Source organism: Phyllostomus discolor, chromosome 14 (assembly GCF_004126475.2).
Source record: "Phyllostomus discolor isolate MPI-MPIP mPhyDis1 chromosome 14, mPhyDis1.pri.v3, whole genome shotgun sequence".
Lineage (NCBI taxonomy): Eukaryota > Metazoa > Chordata > Mammalia > Chiroptera > Phyllostomidae > Phyllostomus > Phyllostomus discolor.
The window spans coordinates 17,071,515-17,090,440 of NC_040916.2; the positions used below are offsets into that span (position 1 = coordinate 17,071,515).

The window sequence follows — 18,926 nt, forward strand, 5'->3', positions numbered from 1 at the left end:
AATGACTTCAAAGCTCCTGCGCCTGGAAGAGAAGTTGAACAGCATCCAGAGAGCAGCGAAGCCCGAGTGCCAGCATCCGCCCGGAGCGCTGGCCGCGGCCGCCTCCCCGGATCAGCATGCAACAGCGATCCGCGGCTGCGCGGGGAGAGGGTGGGAGGCGGGCGAGCACTTGGGCGAGGGAGGAACAGGTTGCAGCTTAGCTTAGCCGTGGCCTGCCGCGGGAGCTGTCTGTCCAAGGACTAAACTTGCTCACTACGGACTCAGTCTTCCCTTCTACTCCAACTGCCAGCCGGGCTCCGCCAAGCTGGGAAGAGGGGGCAGGCGGGGCGGGGGCAGCGAGCGGCGAGCGGCGAGCAGAGGTTCTGCGAGGCGTCTGCGGGGGCTCCGCGGGAAGCGGGGGCGGGGCTGTCGAGGCCGGGAGGGGCGGGGACGGCGCCGGAAGGACCCTGGCCAACTGTCTGGAGGTTCCTGGGGACGCAGGGCTGGTTTGGCTGGCTGACTGAGGCAGATGGTACAGGTCCATCACCTCTGCAAAGGTCCGGGAAGAGTGGCCTTTCCCCAAGTAAAGCCAAAAGGAGAGGGGCTGGCGCAGCTAGTAGCATCTCCACAGAAGCCAAGAGGCCCAGCGGGGGCGCACAGGCACGTGGCCATGCCCTGGCGCGCCTTCTGTGCAGGGGCCAGGTCAATGCGGTGCCTGGTCTGCCGCCCCACCGGGGAGGCTACGCATTTGCGCCCTGCACACGGTGCACCCGGCTCAGTCGCTGCTCCTACCCGCCTCCCAGTCTCCACAAATGCTGCACCTCCCCACTTAGCAGCCTGGAGGCCCCGCGAGGGACCCTAGGACTTCCAGGGGGGCTGGGAGGAGGTCCACACTCTGATGATGGTGCCAGCTCCCTGAAAGAGTATCTACCCTCCCTCTCCAAACAGGGTGAACTGGGGTAGCCTCTTGGATTTGGCTCCAGTGGAGCTGCACACCCATTCCTGGAAGTGTGGCCCAGATGTTGGGGCCCCAGGGGGTGAGTTCAGGGCTGAAACTACCCTCCTCAAAATCCTCCCACTCCCATCCTGCACCCCCGAGCCAGCTCCACTGACTTCCTCAAACCCACCACATGAATGGAGACAAAAACAGAATTAGTACGTGAGCTTCAGAAGTGAGTAAGGTGGACCCTGAGCCCTAGACTGAGTCCCTAGGTTTAGCAACCAAGCCCTTCCCCACAGGGGACTCTGGTTTGGATCAAGGACAGGCACCAACTGTCCCTTTCCATGTCCACACTGGCTGGAGCACACCTGCCCCTCGTGCCTGCCTCGGCCCCAACTCACAGTCCCGTCCAAATCCTCTCCACCTGAGCAAGGGAAGACACGGTGTTTTCTCCCTTCCCCTTCTCTTGGAAACCCTGGGTGAGTCTGGCTTCTCTCGCATGAAAGGCAGCGTGTCCATGTGAGAGGTGACCTGGTGAGAGGGGAGGCACACATGTTCTTACATGGATGTGTCCATGCATGGGCAAGGCCATGTGAGCACTGTGTGAGCATGCACGTGCATGTATGAAGGGAAAACCAAAGCAATGGTCTTGACACGTCCACCCCAGCAGGCACTGCTGCCCTTGGGGGCAGCATGCTGACCCTGATTCAGGGAGCCCATTTCAGGACAGACCCCGATGAAAGGTGAGTCAGCCGTAGCAAGTACTGCGATTTCACCTGACCGCCTCACTCCGTCCTTCCACCTCCCTTCTTTGGGGGGTCCTTTCCTGTCTGAGTAGCTAGTGAGGAGGAAGAGGGTAGATGGTGCCACGAAGTCCCATCATCCTGTTAGTCACAAGTGACTGTCTGCATGACCCTATAAACTATACAGGGCTCAAAAGGGCTTTCAGCAATGACTGAATCCATGCTTTCAGACAGGGCCATCGTCCATAACCCCACTGCCCTAAATGCATTCAAATCATCCATCTGAAAAGTGTCTGCAAGCACCAGACACTCTTTGAGTCACTGCAGACGTAATAACGAACAAAAGAGATGGCAAAAACAATGTATCCTCTTCTTGGATTAATTAGAGTCTTTAACCTAACGGGCTGGAATGTTTGATGGACCTTGTTCTCACGCTGCAAGTTCACCCTTTCCTTCTCACCCTGGCCTTAGCAAGCAGAGGGGGGCAGGCCTGTCCGTCAGTGCTCAGAGGAAGCAGGGCTCAGCAAAAGCGTCCTCCCAGAAGAGGGTCTTGGGCTGTCAGGAACCCACGGCTTGTGTTTTCAATCGCCCACTCACTCAGCAGAGACACAGCCCTTGTTCCCCCTCCTCTCTCTACCATGCCCTGTTCTCTGTGGCTGCTGTGATTCATCAGACCTGGAATCCCCAAGACAGGCTATTATTGCACATGGAGATGTGAGGACCTGCCGGAGTGGAGACTTGCCTCCCTGCCTTCCGAGGAGACGGGGATCACAAATGCATGGATCAGGGATAATACTGAAGACCCCTAGGAGTATAAGCACCCCCGTGGGAGTAACAAATGAGAATTCTTGCAGCTCAAGAGGGCAGGGGCAAACATGATGGCATAGATGGCTTTGGGAATGAACTTGGCCTGAGGGAGGAAGGCACACGCTCATTTTTCCCCAGCCAGGCTGTCACAGCTCTTGAAACTCTGGAGATCTGAGCTGCTTTCCTGTTCTCTGATGCCTCCATTCCCCCAGCCCCCAAAGGGCTGCGATTTTAATAGCTGAACACAGCCCTAGGTGTGTTGCTAGTTTTCTGTTTACATAAACCTCACTCTAAACCTCTGTAGTGAGCCTGGCAAGGTTCTATGACTATGAGCTGGGAGACCAATCAGCTGAGTTTCAGAGACGTCAAGGAGCTGATCTGCATCTGGCAAGAGGCAGATTTTGGACTTTTAACAGATCTTCTGACTTGCACTTTATGGCTTTTTTGAATACCCACACTAATCTCTTCTGGGCAGCAATAATATCACTTCCAAACTGTTCATCATCCAGAGGAGAAACTAAGCCATCCCGCTGAGCCCATGGGAACGCTGTGCTTTCCATCCTCAGGTTGAATCTGATTGGTGGCCCAATGCTCCTGGGACCACGTGGGAAAGACGCTTAACCAGAAACACATCTACTGTCCTCAAGACCCAGGAGGATCCTTAGAAAAAAGCCTGGGATCAGGTCATTGTCATGACGCTCTTTGTAAGGAGACTTGGTGGCAGTCTGGGTCCAGTGTCCCTCGCTCCACTGTCCACTTAAAGACCCACAAATGGAAATGTAGAAAAGCAGCAACTGGTCATCATAACTGCTTGAAAACCTGTTTCTAAAAGCTTGCCGGCCTAGGAGAGGCAGAGCCGCAGTTTCCTGTTGTTAGAGCACCATCTACTGGTCGTTTGGGAGCACATCAGTGTGAGCTCAGGTACCTCCCGCGAACGGCACCTCAGAGCCTAGGCTCTCCCAAAGACAGGACCTCGGGGTCACCAGCCCTCTACTCCCCTGTGAGACTGTTGAGGCCCAAGCCCCAGATTTCACCACAATGCAGCCAGCCCATCTCACAGGACTTGGACAGTGCAGCCCCACACCCTGGACTGATACCGACACACACACACACACACACACACACAGTTAAGATGGTACAGCCAAATGCTCTGCATGCTTTTTTTTTTTTTGCAAGCAGCTAGCTGCAAACTAGAAACCCAGAAGGATCTGAGGAAGCAAGTGAAAAACTTGCAGAGTGCAAGCAGAAGGGGAGGTGATGGGTGAGTGTCCCTCCAGCCTCCGCTGGAAAAGGGGAGGTGGCCACACTCCCCAGACCCGGCAGGCCATGCGAGCTTGTACCGAGACAGACAGCCATGAGCGGCAAGACTGGAGAAGCACGCAGCCTATTTCCCTTATCCACAAAGCTCTCCTCACACCAGCCGGGCCCTGGGCCATCTTCCCATGAGGTTTTCAGCCCCTCGCCGAGGAGCCCACACGTCTAACCTCGTCCGAAAGGCATGCGCCCCTCCCACCAGTGCTGCCAGTGGCACTTGTGTGGCTTATGCCGAAGCCATCAGAGCCCCTTTTGTTCTATTTTTCCTCTGCTGAGCTTTTCCAAGAAATAGACTCTCATGCAAAGCAGTGCTCTAAGGAACACAATGCAGAGAGGATTTGGGAGTGGGTTCTTAAGACACGAGTTGGCAGGGGACCATGTGCAGATTCGGGGCGGAGCACGGGAGCACGGTGGCAGGCAGCGCAGACGCCCTGGGAGCCCGTGGCTTCCCCGATGCCTGACAGCCCTTCCTGGGGCGAACGCTCGGCTTCACAGCCTTATGTAACGTCCGTCTCCAGAACCAGCATTTCTCAAACCTGCGCCTGAGAAAGCCCACGGAGCCAGCGCCCTGTCAGCTGACTGCAGATCTGCACAGTTTGCTTTAAAATGCTTTAAAAACCAGTCGGTCATGCCAACTCGATGTTTCCTGGGCGCCAACCATGGTAATGCCACCTCACTGCCGTCTTTGCTGCAGGACTGCGAGGCACGCTCTATGACCTGAGGCCGAGAGGGTCAAGGGCTTGTCCAGGTGCACAGACTTAGGAAACAGCAGAGCTGGCTCTCCTGAGAATAAGGTCAGGATTCTTTACGATGTGTGGCTGCTGTTTCCATGCTGCTTATCCAAATAATGTTCTCCTTGCTTCAAAGTCCAGCCATAGGCATGATCTCGGACCTTGGAGAGGGAAAGAATGACTCTGAGACAGTCTCCCAGAGGGTTACATTTCTGAGAATGCAGACCCCCTGTCCCACAGGGCTGTCACGAATACGAGGTCAGCGTGTGTCCACCCCCCAGAACAGTCCCTGGCACACAGTAAGCGCCACGTGAGTGTTTGTGAAGTGCACGTCAGCTGTGGCAGCAAACACTGCAAATCTGGCCGCTCTCTGTTTCTGAAAGCAGACTTCAGAGGTGCACGGCTCTGCAGTGTGTGGAGTGGGAGGAGGAGCAGAGAAGTGAGACTCGGCCGCAGAGACAAATGGGCAAAAAGAGAAAAGGAAAATATTAGAGACCAGTGTCAGAAGAGCCCAAAGAGCTTGGTGCCTGGGAGGGACGATGTTTGTTTACTTATGCATTAATTTGTAAGCCCTGTTATTGAATACTCATTAAACACCTTTCATGTGCCAGGCATTGTGCTCAGGGATTCTGAGACTCGAAGATAAATTAGATACAGTCACAGCCTCTCAGAGCTTACAGTTGAAGAGAGGAGAAGGGGGAAACGTAGCCATCAAGGGCTCTAGTCCAAGGCGGAATGCAGTATGCACCGTAAGAGAGCTCTGGGCAGAACGGAAGGGAGATGTCCCTCCAGCCGGAGGCGCCAGGGGAAGGGAAGACTCTGGGAGCTCCCTTTGAAAGGGAGGTCACTGCAGGCAGGGAGAAGCAGTGTGGGACCTGCATGCCCCCAGGTGGGCCGTGGAGGGTGGGTGGGCAATATGCATGAGACTGATGAACCATCAGCATTTTTATTTTCTTTCAGTGCATCTGGGATCACAAAGATTCTGGGACGATCACTTCAGTCCTTTCTTTTCCAAAAGACGAGGTCCCTTTCCAGCCCGTACAAGAGTCAAACACACTTCACCTAGCAGACGCTAACCCTTATTGGGAACGACGGTGCAGGGGCTCAGCTAAGTCTCTTCGCTGTGCATTTCAGCTCCCACCCTCTGGTCCGGCCTTGCTTCCCAGCCAGAGTGCAGTGCGGCAGGATGGAGCTCCAGTTCCGACTGACGGGTGGCGGTGAGAGGAGGGTGCACTGGCACCCGAGGGTGGGAGGAGCTGATGGAAGCACGCCCATCCACCAGCACCCCCCTGGCCTCTTGACTTAGAAAACAAATGCAGCCCACACAGCGCCAAGCTTGCTCAGCGCCGGGGTGGGCTCCGGCTGACTCATTCATTCAGGAAGCAGAACGAGCCCCTTCCACGTGTCAGGTACCAGAGCCAAGGAGGCAGTGCCTCAGGGGAGAAGGTGCCCAGGCTGTATCCTGAACCTGATGGGCTGGGTGCACTCCCTGCATTTCGCTCTGGAAAACCAACTCCTAATAGCAAGGAAACCAGCTCACAGCCGAAAAGGCAGCCTAGAAGATCCCTAAAGGCCCAGAGAAGAGGACTTGATTTCACCACACCCACCAGTCTTGCCTCTTACAGGACTCTTTGGGTTGGAATCAGCAGCAGATTAAGCCACCACCTGCCCATCACCACACCCTTCCTCTCCCACTCTCTCCTCCACTGAGCAGCTGGTTACACCCACCTAGTATAAAATAATCAGAGTGAATAAGGCATTCCCATATGATACGGACTTAAGGCCAGTTTTGAAACACGCACTAACCAGACCACGCGCTGGCTCTGCCCCTTCCACTCCACGACAATGAAACTGAGACCCTCCCCAACCCGACTTCCTATGGCCCCAGTCCTACCCTCCATTCCCGTGACCCTGCAGCATTTGGCACCACTGACCTCTCCTCCTTCTCAGCATCCCCCAGCCCCTCAGGGTCCCAATCTCCATTCCTCCCCATTTCTCACCATCTGTCTCCTTCTCTCGTTCCCTCTGCTTTACCAGTGTGGACTCTCAGACGGGCTTAATGCAGTGCGTTCAAATGTGAAGAATGACAAACTCTTTTGAAGATTTCTAAATATCCCTAATGTGCCATTTAAACACGGGGACAATGGCTCTGACAGGCATGGCTCGGTTGGTTGAGCATCATCCTGCAAAGCGAAAGGTTGCTGGTTCCCTTCCCAGGCAGGGCACGTGTCTGGGTCACGGGCCAGGTCCCTGGTTGGGGCTGTGCAACAGGCAACTGATTGATGTTTCTCTCCCACATCGATGCTTTTCTCCCTCCCATCCCTTCTCTCTAAAAACAAATACAATCTTTTTTAAAAAAATAAGTAAATAAACATGGGAATGGTGGAAATGTAACTCATGATCACAAGAGTTTCTAAAATACTAAACCCCTCGGACACACTCACAGGCACATTCACATACACTGAGTGTGTGTGTCCCTTACAGACTTGTTTGGTTTTTCCTTTTTTCTTTTTCTTTTTCACATAATCACTCCATCACTTTGTCACACTCTTCAAAACAATTCTGGCAGATATAAAGCGGTCAAGTATTAATATAATTACCCAAAGCTTCCTGTTATGCTATTTTCCCGTTGTTAAAATAATCAGGACTTATAAAAACAAAGAGAAAAATGATCATGTGTCAAACAAGAATAATTACACCCAAAAGTACAAGCAATTGGGTTAATACTATTAATTGTAACAGGTAATAATTATTATGTGCAAGGCACTGTGCTAAGTAAGCCCTCCACTTCCTTGACTTCTCGGAATAATCCTATGTGATAGGCACTATTATAATCGCCATTCTACAGATCACAAAAGACTGAGACAGATGAAATCACATCCCTTAAGGTCTGACAGGCGGTGAGTGTAGCAGAAAGTTATCCATGGGTCTAGTGAACTCCACAACCCCTCATCTTCACCAACGCAGAGCCCCTGAAAACATTTCTAGAGATTAGGGCTAACTGCTTTATTCCACGACGATCCTGTAATTCCAACAGGCAAGAAGATGGCAAGTCCTTAGAGTGGGAGACCCGACCGGAGACTTGCACCTCGGCCCCGGGCTGGGTTTATTACCCCCTGCGCACAAAGGACAGCAGCAATGCCCGTCCTCTGCATCTCCGGAGACTTCTGATAGGCCAGCCGCGACCACGGGTTCTCAAGCGCACTGAATGCCGCGGCACGCCGGCGCCAGACGCCTGCCAGCCTCAGTGAGCCCTACCGAGAAGAACAGGCTCCGCCTCCAAACACAGGTCAAACTCTTCAAAACTTTCACAATCCAAAGGGTACATCACTGCACACCACTTACTCAAGATGAACGTGGTTTTACACACCATTTCCTTGTTTTTTAAGCAATGGCCGGATCTACGCCCAAATGCCCCAACCCCCAAGCTTCCTGTGGGTCATCAGTCTCAGGCAGCTATCTGGACGGCCAAACACTGGAGGGGTCGGTGAAGGGGGGCGGGGAGGAGGAGAGAGGAGATTACTTAGGTCAGCAGCAGCTCAGGAGGGTCCACGCCACTGGCAGACCCAAATACCACCCGGTGCTCTGTGTTCGGCAAAGCCAAGGGTGGCCCTATTCCCACCATTCAGGAATATCGATTCTGATCATTAGGTCTGACTTTTTTTTCCCCCACAAAACCTTTTGCTGCCAACGCATACCACTAAAGGATTCAGCACATTTAAATCCTCCTGCCTCTCAACTGGTTGTTTTCCAGCTCGCGCTCCAGCAGGTAAGACACCCACAGGCTCACGGTGCTCTGGGCTGTAGAATTCACAGGAGTCCCTAATGTTCAGGTTATTTTTAAACTTTCAGGCCACTTTCCCTCCCCACGAACAGCAGGCCTGCCATTTAGAACAGTGTTTAACCCACACCCCACCTGCTTTGAAACTTTAGCTTTTTGTGTTAAAAGAAAAGAAGCGATACTTCAAGTTTGTGCACAGGCGCGTACACACACACGCACACACGTCTGAAAACAGAAGACAGTTTCCAGCTCACTGGGGTGAAGGACTCAACTTCCAAAATGATGTTGAGGTTGTTGAGATCGCGTGCGTGAATATGCTTTGTAAACACCGAGTGTCACACCACGTGGGAGGTACCATTGTTGCATTCGCAGGGACAGACATCAGGCATGATAGGTAACGTCAAAAAAGCTTTCTGTTTCCGAAAGGGAATTGTACCGGAACGAAGTATTCAAGGCCCTTCCTCTGCCCGGGGAGCCAGACAGCAGCTGGCTAAGGGGGTGTTAGGTTATAATTTACTTCAAATTAGTTACTTTTTGGAAGTGGAAAGCCCTGGGAAAGAAATTCTGAAAACAATTCAACAGAGACTGAACAGAAGAATGAAAGGAACTATTGTTTCTTTGAACAACAAACCAGCATTTGTTGAAAGTCTGAAAGTCTGGCTGGTAAGCCCTGAGTTGGCACTATCTCGTCGGCGCAAGAATCCTCTGAGGTCGGCCTATTTGGCTTCGACCACTCCCCTAAGACCGGAGAAACAAAGTCCCGACAGACTGACACCGCACAGCTAGTACGTGGCAGAGCTGGCTTTGGAACCTGGCCCTGCCTGGTTCCGGAAGTTGCGTGTTCCTGCGCCACCTCGGTGCAAGAGACCAGCCCAAGAAGCGAGGGTGCCTGGACCCCGAGGCTGGACGAGAATGGCTGCGAGGGCCCAGGGTCCAAGAGCCTAGGGTCACACACGGCAGGCATGCATGCAGTGGAAAAGCCTCCTCCACGGCCAAAGGTCAAGAGATGGAAAGTGTGTTTACCTGGAACCCACAGGCTTTGCATGAGCTCCAAATGCCCACACAGCCACTCAAGCATCCAGGCTACGGAGAAGGGACGGTGCAGCCAAACTCGATCATGGACAGTCCCCAAACGGCTGCCCCCTGGCGGTGCACTTCTCAGGGGTCAACACTAGGAGCTTCTATGCTGCCCTTGTTGCCACAACACCCCAGGGCCCCATTGTAACACAAAGCAAGAAGCTTTCTCTTGCAGCAAACCTTTTAGCCACAACTCCCTAAACACACACACACACACACACACACACACACACACGAGGGATGACTCACGCCTCCCCCTCTCCCTCTCCCTCTCCCTCTGGCTGAGGCACCAAGACGAGATAAAATGATCAGGTGGCCCAACACTTCCACGGCTAAATACATTCCAAGGGACTTTTAAAACCTGTGCCTGTCTCCCTAGGGGCTATTAGCGTGTGTACACACTCTGCGGCTTCCAGGACTCGGGCGCAGCAGGAAGGGGCTTATGGCCTTCTGGAATCTACTGTTCTCTCCCACCTCCTCAATCCTCCTCATCCTCACGTGCTCTCCTGCCACCTCCTGAGTGTACGCACTCCCCAGATCCTGGCTCCTACTTTCTCCCTGTCGGTGATTTCATCCATCCCATGGCTTCGGCTAAAGCGAATACCCAGAAGACTGCCCAAATCCTTCCCTTTGGCCCCGTGCTTTTTAAAGGCTGGTACCGAGTTCACTATGGGGCCCCTCCACCGGATAACCAGAAAGCGCTGTGCATTAAGCAACTGGTTTAAAAACAAACGTCTTTTCCTCCAAACCAGCTTCCTCCCCAGGTCTCCAATTCTGTGCACAGCATCACAGACCTCCCCTAACTCAGGTGCAAAACTTCGGGTGCGTCTCTGATTCTCCCTCCTGGCTGCCTCCTACACAACCACTCCCCGAGTCCTGTCGCTTTTTTCTCTCTCTGTTCCACGTCCGCACTCGGCGTCTCTTTGCCATTTGCACCACCACCTCTCCAGTTCAGAACTTCGTACCTCCTCCTCAGAAGATGGGAAGAAATTTCTGACCCATCTTCCTCTGCCAGGTTCTAGCACAGCCGCTCGGTGCACAGCCCCTCTGCAGTCCTGCCCCCTCCCTCCGTGCAACAAAGTTCAAGAGCATGTTCAATGTTGTATCCCCTCTGCCCGGTAGTCATTAAATACGTTTATTTATTGACTGACTGAACGAATACATGAGTTTTCTAGTGCCTATCAAATGAGTTAAAAGCAAAGTTAAATGTCATCCAATCCAAGTCCCTATCTTAAGCACCAGGACTGACACCCCCCCCCCACACACACAATATCTCCTTCAGCTCCTCAGCACTCCCTGTCTGCCCCGGAGAAGCCGGCCTGCTCACCCCTCCCTCTGCCCGCACACCCTGAAATGTTCCTCCTGCGCGTCGTATCTCATTTTCTTTCTCCCTTCCCGCCACCTTTTTCCATTCCCACCTGTCAGAAACTTAGACTTCAAAACCCAGTTCCTGTGATATCTTGTCTATGAAGTGATTTTGTGATGATACAACAAATGTGACCTCTCTCCCCTCTGAGAGCCTTGGCACCTCAGGTCCCCCGGCCTCAGATACTCTGGGACGCAGAGCTCTTCTCCCCAAATGCCCGGCAAAGGGGCTCGACTTACGTCATCCTCACATTCTCCACAGCAACTAACGCACTGCCGTGGGCATTGTGGGTACTGACTACATGTTTACTGAATAAATTAATTAATGCATTAATAAATGAGTGATAACTATATGCAAAGGCATATGGAAATGAACAGAACATGGACTTCTTAGAACCTGCGCCATGTGGGAAAGGTTGTATGGAAAAAAATTAGGAGTGTCTATTCTGGAGACATTTGCTCCACTCATGGAGGACTGTCCCCAGCTCTGACCTCGCAGGTACAAGTGCAGCTTGCTGAAACATGACAAAATAAATGAGCCAGTGCGTGATGGCAAACACAGCGGTCACTGTGAACCCGCAAAGCTCACAGCATCTTGAGTATAAGAGTTTCGTTCTTTGGTGGAAAAGAGTGTTTTTAATTCATTTCAGTTGCTTCGTGTTTCCACAGCTGTGAGGTGGGTCTCCGTGTCAGAGGGACGGGTAATCTGAACACCTCCTCTAGCCCCACACACGCAGCCTCCTCTTCAAACCGCTGCACTGTGCCAATGAGAAAGGGCCCGTGGAGCAGGGTTCTCGGCCTCGGCACTGTTGACATTTTTGAGTCAGACAGTTCTATGACGGGGCCGTCCCGGGCATGTTTAGCAGCACATGCTAAACCTGGACTCTGCACATGAAATGCCAGAGGCACCCCAACCCGCAGTTGGAACAATCAAAAATGGTTCCAATGTTGCCAAATGTCCCTTGGGAGACAAAACTGTCCCAGGTTGAGACGACCAGCATAGAGTGATTACACACACTGTTCGAAGTCACACGCCTCATCATGTCAGCCCCTGGAGGGCAGCACCTCCCAGAGGAACGCCCCGGCCGCAGCGGGCACTGCCTTCCCTGTGCCTCCCTCACATCCAGGGAGGCTCGAGTGCACCCCGGCCTGTGCCTCTGGATCCCTAGCATGTTTGCAGCCCTCTGCGGGGTTCCACACCCCAGTATAAAAGAGACGTAGTCTTAGCAGAGACTGAAGAGAGAGCTCAAGCTGGACACACAAGTGGTCACAGACGTGCAACACCATCCGCCAAAGGCCAAGCAACTGGGTCTCCGCCCACAGCTTGTCTCCTGATGTTCTGGAGACTGAGAAATACGGCCAGCAGGCCCCATGGAGAATCAGGTTTCCCCCTCCAGCCGACTTTGTCTGCAGCGACCATTTCTTCGTTCAGGTCTTCCTCTCAACCCTTTGCCCTCCCCCCCGCCCCCGCTCCTCCTGTGGTTTGCTCCCCTTCTGATTTTTAAAGCCAGAGTAGAGCCTCAGTCCTCTGGTCTCTCCTTTCACCAAGGCAGGCCCCGTGTGGCCGCCACCTGGCTTCTAGAATTCATCTCCACTAGAACCCGAGAATCACCCCCCCGCTTCCAGATTCTAATCTTGCACTTCCTAAAAAGACTCGATCGCTCTCAGGCGAGATATTTTTAGAAGCTGCCAGGAAAGACTTCTCCACGCTCACTTTTCTCAGTGAGCCGCCATTAGTCAAGCGATGGGGTATATCATCTGAGGGGGGCGGAGAGCAACTGCCCCCTCAAGCCCCGTGTTTCTTTTCCACCTCCCTCCTCAGGTCTCCCCTCCGCTCAGTCCGGCACCCTGACCAGCCTCTCCACGAGCAATAGCACGTGTACAAGTGTCGGGGGGCTCCGTGCGTCCCCCCAAAGTCCTGTGGGCTCTCCGTGTTCAGAGTGTTCTCTCTGTGAAAGTCATTCAAGGACCCAGTGCCAGTAGGATGGCACAGTAATAAAAACGTCTTGCTACCAGTTTCTAGAAAAGTAGGCAAAGTACAGGAATATATTTTAGAATATATTTTAAGATGTGTTGCTGAGCTTGCAGAATACAAAAGGAAATCCCTAGGAGGCAATGAGAAGCGTAAGACTCAGTGGACGAACCCTAACGGCAGCTGCCCCACGGGCAGGGCTTGGTCCCGGTGACCCAGAGGGTTTCACGGGTGGATTTAACACCTGTCCGAGATCGAGACGTGAGGACTCGAGAGCACGTGGAAGTGGAAGCCGGAACTGAACTGTGCATTAAGCTGGGGCACTTGAAGGACTGCACCCCAGTTAAACAATGAACTGCAGAAAAGTCAACTCCACAGCAGAGGCAGAGCATGGAGAAGCTTCTACCTCCGAGTGACTGAGAAAAGCCAAACTCTGGGAATTCAAAACCCAAGATTGTATGTTACATGAATTATGAGCTATATAAACACCGTATTTCAGGAGCACACGGGAACCCTTACACCACATGATGATGATGATGATGATGATGATGATGAGTTTTAGTGACTACTCTGCATCAAGAAAGAGAACCAAACAAAACCACTCCATGAAGCTACTCTCACAGCCCACACGCTACTGCATTTCCATCGGAAAAACAAGCATCACTAGCCATGAGCTTGCCGTCAAAACTTTTTAATCAGACAAGAAAACAATCCACTCTAAAGAAAAGTGAGCTGGTACAATAAATTAGAGAATTAGAACACAGGAGCTTGAGATAATATAAAAGGTATATAAAGAAAGAAAATAATAGGATACAATGAAAAACAAGTTAAGTGGCAAATACAATTTCTTGTAATGAAAAATGTAACCATTGAAATGAAAAGCAGTAGGTAAGTTAACCAACAGGTTAGGCGTGACTCAGGAGAGTATTGGTGAGCAGGCAGACGCCTCAGAGGAAGAGAGTTTTAGAGTTAGATAGTGAAGAGAACGGAGAGGCAGTATTTAAAGGACACAAGGATAAATTTCCCACTATTAACGAAAGACGTAAAGCCTCAGTCAAAAACTTCAATGAGTTCTAAGCAGGATGAATAAAAAGAAATCCAACCTATACACATTCTAGGGAAATAACAAAGGATCTAAAATTGTGAAGAGAAAACCTTAAAAGCACCTGAAAAAAAAAACAGATTACCTACAAGAAACAATAATTAGATAATCAACGATAATAACAGAGGTCAGAAAATAACAGAATAACATCTTCAAGCATTGAAAATAGCTAAATTATTACTCAACACTGAGGATGGAATAAGGGCTTTCTCAGAAAAAGAAAATTTCACCACTGGCGTCCAGGTCGAATAAGTTCTATACAATATTCTTCAAGAAGGAAATTCAAATGAAGAAGGGCATGGAAGACAGTGGCAGGGAGAGCACAGGACCATGGTCAGTGTGAGGGCAAATCTAAAATAAAGATAGACAGATGACAGATATGTAGATTTGTGATAGACTCCCACACTCCCACACAGGTGCGCACACACAGTGGAGCCGCATCATCAGGCCACAGAGCCCCGCCAGGTGGGGACGGTGATCGGAGCGTGTCACCCAGCAGTGCAGACCTGAAGTCGAGCCGCATGCCGGAAGCGAGGTGTGCCACAAGGACGCCCACTAAGCCTATTTCTATTCAATACTCACACTGGGCTTGAAGTACTAGTCAATGCAATAATCGGAGAAAGAGAAAGGCACATAAGGGGGAAAAACAAAGTGGGCGTTATTGTTGATTTTGTCTATATAAAAAATATGAGAGAGCCTACAGAAAAGAAACATTCAAAGTAAGAAAAAAGTTCTACAACGATGCTGCATGTGCAATCAGAATAAAAAATACAAGTTCTGATACAACTACAACAAAGAACACAACAACAATTTTAAGAGTTATGCAATAGCATCTAAAGTATAAAGCAACTGCCTGGCTAGTGTGGCTCAGTGGATTGAGTGCCAGCCTGTGAACCAAAAGGTCACCAGTTCAATTCTGGGTCAGGGCACATGCCTGGGTTGCAGCATCCAGCACATCCAGAACACTGATGTTTCTCTCTCTTCCCTCCCCTCTCTCTAAAAATAAATAAATACCGTCAGGGCACATGCCTGGGTTGCAGGCCATATTCCCAGTATGGGGTGTGCTAGAGGCAACCACACATTGATGTTTCCCTCCCTCTCTTTCTCCTTCCCTTCCCTATCTCTCTAAAATAAATAAATAAAATATTTAAAATAAATACCAATAAAAATTTCTTAAAAATTCATATTTATTAAAAAAGTATAAGGCACCTAAAAACAAATCTAATGACTGTGCAATGAAAGACATAGAGAAAAAATTTCAAATCTTGAGGGACTCTAAGAAATATCTAAGCATAGGAAGAAATATGTCACATTCAGAGATAGAAAAACTAAATAATAGCTTAAAGATAATGATCCTCCCCCAAATAAATTTGTAAATTCAGTTCCAATCAAAATCCCACTTTTTAAATGAAATGTGACAAGCTTATCCTAAAAGTCATATGGATAATTAAGGGCAAACATCCAAAATATCTGGGCAGGGGTGTAAGGAGAATTTACCTGGACATATCAAAATCACAAAGCTGTAAAAAGTAAATCAGTGAGACATGGGGAAGTGAATATACTGCTAGACTCTCGGAACAAAGCAAGACACCCAGAACCAGTGGGCACAAGTGGACTGGTTGCTAAACGGTGCCAGGACAAAGGACCAATCGTGGGCAGGGGGCAGAAGATAAAATCAGAGCCTGCCTCGCACAACACACAAAAGTCACCTCCAGATGGACGGATAGAGCCACATGCTGTACACAGCGCTGTAAAATTTTTAGGTTAAAACAATGCAAATGACTTCTTTTTTTGTCTCAGCATGTGAAAGGAATTTGTTTATGACTCTTGGTTGGAGAGGGAGGGGAAGAGGGAGGGAGAGAGAGAAGGAGAGGGAGAGAGGGACGGAGACATCGATTTGTTGTTCTGCTTATTTATGAGCTCGTGGGTTGCTTCTTGTCTGTGCCCTACAGAGGACGGAACCTATACCCTTGGCGTGTTGGGATAGAGTGCTAACCAACGGAACCACTCAGCCAATACTTGGAAGGACTTTTTAAACAAGACAGAATAAAAAAAATCTTAAAGAAAAAAGCAGTTAAATATTACCACACTAGTGTTAATCAATGCTATATGTTAAAAAAAGCACCGTAAACAAAGGGACAAAGTCAAGCCATGGCGGGGGGGGAGATAGTTACAGCCCACAAATCATACCTAGGACTCTTACAAATCACAAGAAAAAAAAAACAGAAACTACCTGGTAGAAATATGGGGAAAGGATATGAACCTACAATTTACATAAGGAGGAATCCAAATGGGCAATAAACATATATTAAATGCTCAATTTCATTAGTAATCAGGAAAAATGCAATTAGCACATAATTGGATTTCATTTCACACTCAGCAGATTGTTGAGCTTTAATAATTCTGGTCGTCTCCAGTGTTATGGAAGATACAGAGAGACAGCCCACGGCCAGTGGGAGTGCAGACGACAGTCCCTCTGGAAAGCAACGTGGCAACACCTACCACGGTTGGAAGGGAACATCCCGCTTCCGGTCGCCTGTCCTAGAGAACTTCTCACACGTGCGCCCAAGGAGACATGGATGAGGACGAAAATCTTAACATTGCTTATAACAGCAAAAGAACTGGAGTGACCCAGCTCCCCTCAGAAGGGGAGTCCATTCACAATCTGTGATTTATTCATACGATGCAGTTCTAGGCAGAAAGAAAGAATGAACTGATGCCCCAGCTGGTGTGGCTCAGTGGACTGAGTGCCAGCCTCTGAATCAAAGAGTCACTGGTTTGATTCCCAGTCTAGAGCATATGCGTGGGTTGCAGGCCAAGTCCCGAGTAGGGGGCACATGAGAGAGGCAAGCACACATCGATGTTTCTCTTCTTCTCTTTCTCCCTCCCTTCCCCTCTCTAAAACAAATAAAAAACCTTTAAAAACAAAAGAAATAGTGAACTAAAAGTGTGTGTGTGTGTGATAGCACTGATAAAGCTTAAAGGTTCACTGTGCTCCAACAGGACACATTCCACATTATCACTTATGTAAAACTTTAGAACTCACAAAAAGCTCACATACATACTTTACTAAACCATGCACATGCAGTAAAGTTACAAAAATGCACGTGGTGATGGAATACCAGTCCCAGGGGAGCGCTGACTGCTGGGGCAAGGGGCAACGGGTGAGGGGACACGAGAGCACGTGTGACATTCTCCGTTCTTTAACATCGGAGAGAAATGAAGCAAATGTGGCAAATGTTATCGCTTTCGCCTTAACAGTGGGTGATTGTTGTTTTCTGCACTACGTGTTTGAGATATGTCATAACTCAAATGCACGTTTCAGAGAAGCGCAGCAGGTTGCCCTTCTAACTGAAACACACGGGGCTGACCAAGGTGCCGGCAGTGTCATCGCTACTGCCAGGGGGTGCCCATTACCGCGTCTCCTGGGGCAGACGCCCGGTGCTTTTCAAGAGTCACAGCCCCACGCGTGGTCTGTGCCCCAACAGCCCCAGTTCCAAGGATCTGTCCTCATGACATCATCAAACTTGCACCCAAAGAAGCGTGTGTAAAACTGTCCATCAGGTGGTTGGTTCTAACATAAGAAAGTGCGGTCCAAATAAATAGTAAGGAACCGGCTAAGGTAGTATCACACAGTCATATAATTGGACTACTTTTTAATGATTGGAAATCATACGGTAAAAGATGATTTATGCTGATATGCTAATGTATGCTAAATTGTATGCTAATATATTTAATGACACAGGACATTGCTCACGGCATATTATTAATCAGGAAGGCAGGTTACAAAAGCACTGTGTGCACCGTAGGAGCCCCGTGCAGAGGAACACAGTGTACGTGGGTACGTGTATGAGGGCGGGGAGAAAGCCTGGAGGAAATATTTATCCGACGTCAGTGATTAATTGTACATGGTGGGATTGTGGATAACTTATATTTCTTCTGTGTGCTGTTCCATATTGTCTAAAATAAATATAAAATACTTCTGTGATTTCAGAAAACCCACATGATTACACCTAAGATGAGCCCAAGGTCCTTGGGAGTGGCTCACAGCCGCCACCACTAACGATGAGTGATGTATTGTTCTGCATGAGCCAGCGCTATTTTTAGTTGAGCAAGGGATTCAGGCAGCACGGATGAGAAAAGGCCCCGGAGTCTCACTGCAAAGTGGGAAGCTCCAGCTGCCAGAAGTATCAGAGGCTTCCACCTGTAGAAAGGACTGCAGAGCCCTTGTCTCAAACTATCCTGCATGGGCACCGCCAGAGTAATTCAAAGATGGAGGCCGCCTGAGCCTCTCCCAATGAAATGCTGGATTCTGGCTCCCGGATTCCCTTACTGGCCACAGACTCCGAAATCTCCAGGCTGAACATGAAGCCAGCCACTCCCTGTGCTGGGGATGTTCCTCCCTGCTCTTCCCATGGTGGCTACTTCCTGCTGCGCCTGTCTCAGTGCACACGCTGCCTTCTCAGAGGCCTTCCTGGGCCACCCGCCTGACAGCCACCATGACATCACTGTAGCTGCACCTTCCGCCTTTTGCTGGATGCATCTTCTTGTTTATTTGGCATTGGTCTGTCTCCAAGGAATGTGAATGACCTGAGAGCAGACTGTCAAACTTGTTCACTTCTATGTCCCAATAGTCAGAACTCATCCTTGTAGTAAGTGCTCAATAACTGCTTTCTTGGCTAGACAGATGGGTGAGTGGATGGATGGGTGGGTGGATGCATGGATGGGTGGGTGGATGGATGGATGGGTGGATGGGTGGATGGATGAGTAAACAAGTGATTTAAAACATATCTTGCAGGTAGGGTTGCAGACCATGTCTCAGACCATGTCCCCAGTAGGGGGTGCACTAGAGGCAACCGCACATTGATGTTTCACTCCCCCTCTTTCTCCCTTCCTTCCCCTCGCTCTAAAAATAAATAAATAAAATCTTGAAAAAATATATCTTGTGAAAGATAGCCATGAACTGGGACAGAAAGCCAAAGTGAAAGATGAGAAGGCTGCCGTGTGGTAACGCACTGCCCCCAAAACACAGGACTCTCAAAAGCGAAGTCGAGGGTCCGCAGGGACACTTCCTACTCCTGGGCTCACAGATGCCAGGCCAGGGGCGGCTGAGCT

General features: G+C 50.2%; 1 protein-coding gene across 1 annotated transcript in view; it reads right to left on the bottom strand.

Annotated features, from left to right (window-relative positions):
• CACNA1E (calcium voltage-gated channel subunit alpha1 E) overlaps positions 1-18,926 on the bottom strand; it is a 410,647-nt gene that overhangs the window by 277,819 nt on the left and 113,902 nt on the right. The window lies entirely within an intron of this gene.